This window comes from Benincasa hispida, chromosome 5, assembly GCF_027475165.1.
Source record: "Benincasa hispida cultivar pf3 chromosome 5, pf3_genome.v1.1, whole genome shotgun sequence".
Lineage (NCBI taxonomy): Eukaryota > Viridiplantae > Streptophyta > Magnoliopsida > Cucurbitales > Cucurbitaceae > Benincasa > Benincasa hispida.
The window spans coordinates 38171028-38175938 of record NC_143482.1 but is presented as its reverse complement, the minus strand read 5'-3'; positions in this window follow the sequence as shown (position 1 = coordinate 38175938).

Genomic DNA, 4911 nt, shown 5'->3' with positions numbered 1-4911 from the left:
ATCTCATATTCCAAGATCGAGATGCTTGTTTTAACACATAAATCGATCTATTATGCTTGCAACCTTTTACTCTTGACCCTGTTCAATAAATCCCTATGGTTGAGACATATAGACTCTCATCAAGATAGCCATTCAAAAAAGTTGTCTTGACATCCATTTGTCAGATTTCATAATTATAAAAAGTGATAATGGACAAGAGTATTCTAATAAACTTAATAATGGCCACTAGAGAGAATGTTTCTTCATAGTCTACTCCTTCTCTTTGGGTAAACCCTTTTACCACGAGTCTAGCTTTATAGGTCTGTACCTTACTAGCTTGGTCTCGTTTTCTCTTGTAGATCCATTTGCAACAAATAGGTTTTACCCCTTATGGTTGATCTACAAGTTCCTAGACTGAATTGAAGTACATTGGCCCAATTTCGAGGTTCATGGCTTATATCCATTGGTTTCTATCCACATCTTCCATTGTTTGTTTAAAAGTCAATGAATCATCCAAGCGATCATCAGGTATGATGACTTGAGTTTCTGTTAAACCCATGTAACGATTAGGCTGATAAACAACCCTCCCACTACATCGAGGCGTTCTCAACTCTTGAAAATGATGTGAAGTTCCATTCTCATCAACAACTCTTGTTGAAGGACCAGCTTGATCAACAACCTTTGTTGATTTATCTGTAGTTTCTTTAGACATCTCACTCAATACTAGCTTACTGCGAGGTTGATGATTTTTAATGTGGTCTTCCTCTAGGAACGTTGCATTTGTCATTACAAATATTTTATCTTCTTGAGGATTATAAAAATAACCACCTTTTGTCTCTTTAGGATAACCTATAAATAGACATACTTTTGAATGTCGTTCCAATCTCTTTGGGTTCTGCACCAACATATGTGCTGGGCACCCCCAAATCTTGAAGTGACGTAAACTACCTTTACGTCCTCTCCATAATTCGTAAGGTATTTCTGAAACACTTTTCGTGGGAACCATGTTCAAAATATTCACTGCAGTCTCTACTGCATGACCCAAAAAAGAACTAGACAACCGAGCATGACTCATCATTGAACGAACCATGTTCTACAGAGTTCTATTTCTCCTTTCTGCTACACCATTTTGTTGTGGTATGCCAGGTGCTATGAGTTGAGACTGAATTTCATGTTCTATCAAATAGTCCTGGAATTTCAAGTCCATAAATTCACCATCTCGATCTAATCGAAATGTTTTAATCTTTTCACCTAAATGGTTCTCAACCTCTGGCTTATATTCCTTGAACTTTTCAAGTGTTTCGGACTTATGATGTATTAGGTCAATATAGCCATATCTCGAATAATCATCTATAAAGCTGATGAAATATTCATACCGTCATTTAGCTTTGACATTCATCAAGCTGCAAAGATTTGAATGTACCAGTTCTAAGGATTCTTTGGCTCTAAGACCTTTTACTGAAAAAGATCTTTTGGTCATCTTACCCTCAAGTAAGATTCACATGGAGGTAAAGAGTTATCTTTTAACTGTTTTAGAAGTCCACTCCTAACCAATCTCCCAATCTTATTGAGATTAATGTGTCCTAATCATAAGTGCCAAAGATAAGATTTGGAGAAATATTTCATTTTTTACTTTTGAGTTTCAACTATTCTAAACATCTCTATATTTAAAACAACTTGAACCTCAGTCGGTTTTAACATGTATAAGTCATTTTCCAAATTTGTAGAACATATTTTAATACCTTTCAAAATAATGAACACTTCATTATTTTCAAAAGAGATTTTGTAATTTTGTTCAAGCAAACAAGAGATATATATTAAATTCCTTTTCATAGAAGGAATATAATAGACACGTTCAAGTAAAATGTGTTTATCTCCAACAAATAACTTCATATCTTCCACTGCTTTAGCTGGAACAACTTCCTCGGTTCCTACCTTAAAAGTTGCTTCGCTTTCTGTAAGTTGTCTCCAGGAACTAGTTTCCTAAGCGAAAGCACATATATGATTAGTGACACTTGAATCTATTTTCCAGGTCTTTTTATCATGTTCCACTGAGCACATCTCAATAACAAAAAAATCGTATTTACTTTGTCGTGCTTTCTTTGTTTCTTCATCTATGACATTCATGATTTCTTTAGTAGAAGTCATGTTCTTAATTTTCTTAGCTAATATATCAGATATATTTGCTAAAATAATGTTTCGAGACTTTTTATTTGCCTTAATCCATCTTTCATATGCATTCCAACCCTTTTGGTATGTAGAAGACTTGGGTGATCAAGGACATTCCTATGTTAAAACAAGTTTTAAATCATCGTTTGCTAGTATATTTGATTTCCATGTTGAATAATCATTACCGTTAAACATATCGAAAGTGAGTAATTTTGAGGAATTCAACATGCTAAAATTTAAACAAATTCTAATTAGTAAAATGTCTATAAATCCAATTAAATATAGCAAAATAATAATAATAATAATAATAATAATAATGTAACCAAAATTCATTATTTATTTGCAACGATACTATAGTGAGCCAGAATAAGTGCTACTGAGGGACAGTCAAATACTCCTTCACTAAATCAAGACATTCTTGACTAAATACTATCTCCAGAATAACTCTTATTGCTATAGTTATTTAGTTGCCGTTTTCGATTAAAAACTTACTAACACTTAGTAATTTTGTAAGTTTAACCCTCCATTTCCAGACTTCAGAGTTCGACCCCAATGATGCTTTCGAATTAGATAGTCAGGGTTGGGTATTGACTTAAGAAATCTTATTCATTCTTGGAGTTTGAGTTGTTCTGAATTCCATGTTACAACCCTCCGAGGGGATGGCTATTTGTTAAATGACTAGCATAGGTTTCCTAACGTCAATAAGAAGGCACAACATAGGAATCTCACGATCCAAACTAATGGAAGAGACCGTAGGACATGTTGACACATATCCTTCACCCACTTACTATGAACTACTTCCCCTATTCACTTTGCTATTTACCCATGCAAACACTTTCCAAAGGGAGGTCACTCCTAGGGTGACACGAAGCCGAGTGTGAATCTCATGGTGTGAACTCTAAGGGACATAATAGCTAAGAATAACATATCGTATATGTTATTAATCTCCCATGGAAGTGTTCTAAATGTTTGGATATATACTTTTACTTAGGCATATTTCAGCTAATAAACACCCTAAGTCTATGTGGTTTATCAAAGTATAACGTTTATATTTGGATTTAACCTACGATGTTTAAGTGATAAAAAAAATTTTATTACCTCACACCACTCACGCATGCTCATAAAACCGGTTAACAACACTCAGTATTTCGGCTATAATCTCCATGTAGGAAGTGTTCCATAGACCGTCAACTTAAGTATCTCTATCCTTAAACAGGATTAATGATCGATTGAGTTTGTAACCGTGTTTTATAAGATAACAAACTATTTTAACTATTAAAATAAGTTGTTATTAAACCTAAGTGAGCATGCATCTTATCTTTAGATTTTAAATGTCTAAATTCATTTTATAACTCTTATAAAAAGATATGCACATACATGTCTAATTCAAATATAACATATCTATAACATATCTTTGACCATTCCACACATTAATATCACAATTATATTAATCTTATGAAACCCAAATCATGCATACTATATACATTATAATGAATTTATAACATATATTAATGCATAAAACATGCTTTCCTATGGTGGGATTTAAATCTACATGGTATGCAATATGTACATACATGTTTAATTTAAATATAACATATGTCACATGCATAAAATATTTAAATAACACTGCTATGGACCAACTTTGGCAACCTAAGCAAGCAATAAGCTAATTTATTATAAAAAACATCTAAAAATAGCTTGAAGCCTTTGGACCACTCGTACCGACCCGAACCACCCAAATCGGCCTTCCCAGGCTCCAAAAGAGGTTGAACTGCACCCAAGGAAGCCAAAATCGGTGGAACCGACCATCTCCCACGAATCGGTCCTCGTGCGCGCACGTTTATGGGCAGGGATAAGCAGCGTTGCAACGCTTCATCTCAGCGTTGTAATGCTTTGAGCTTTAGTACGAACAATGTCGTGATGCTCTAAGAACAGTGTTTCAAACATAGAGTTTGTTTCAAACTTCAATTACAAATGCTCTAAGAACAACGTCGTTACAGTGTTTCAAACATTGTTCTTAGAGCGTCACGATGCTGCGAAGGCAGTGGCTATTTTTCCAGTTTTTGCTTCTGAACTTGCTTGATTCAAACTTCAATTACAACCTATTTTCAACTCTATTAACTCCAATAAAGTTACAAACCTTTAATCATACATTAAGGCTCAACAATCAAGAGCCAATTACAAATTTAACAACTAAATCAAAGAGAATTCTAATGCCAAATTTGAATTAAAACCATATTAGTCAACAAAACATGCAACTCTAGAATTTTCACCCACCAAACTCAAATTAACGTTAATGAGTGCTTAAATCATGCTCTGATATCAATTGAAGGAGTAAACATGCATAAAGCGGAAGCAAACTGAATCATTAAGCACTCTAATTACATTTAAATTTTAGTTACAAGCATGCTTAAAAACAGTTTTTTCACAAACAAGGGTTTCAGTTCATTACTTTTGAAGAATTCTATCTTAATCCTTACGCTATTCCATAAATTTGACCTTCAAATTTACAGTAAACCACCAAGAGAATCTTCTCTAATATTATTAGCCTTGGATTTAAGTGGTGGAATTCTAAATTGATAGGGAATTGGAAGTAGTTTTTCAGAGGGTTTGAGAGCTCAAAGAAATTTTTAAGAAATTTCCAAAATTTCAAAATTTCATTGTCACACCCCACCCCGAGCCTGCCACCTGAGCCCGGGGAGAGGCATGAGAGATTGCTGATATCACCCTTTTATGATACCTACTACCCAATTGAACCTCTTT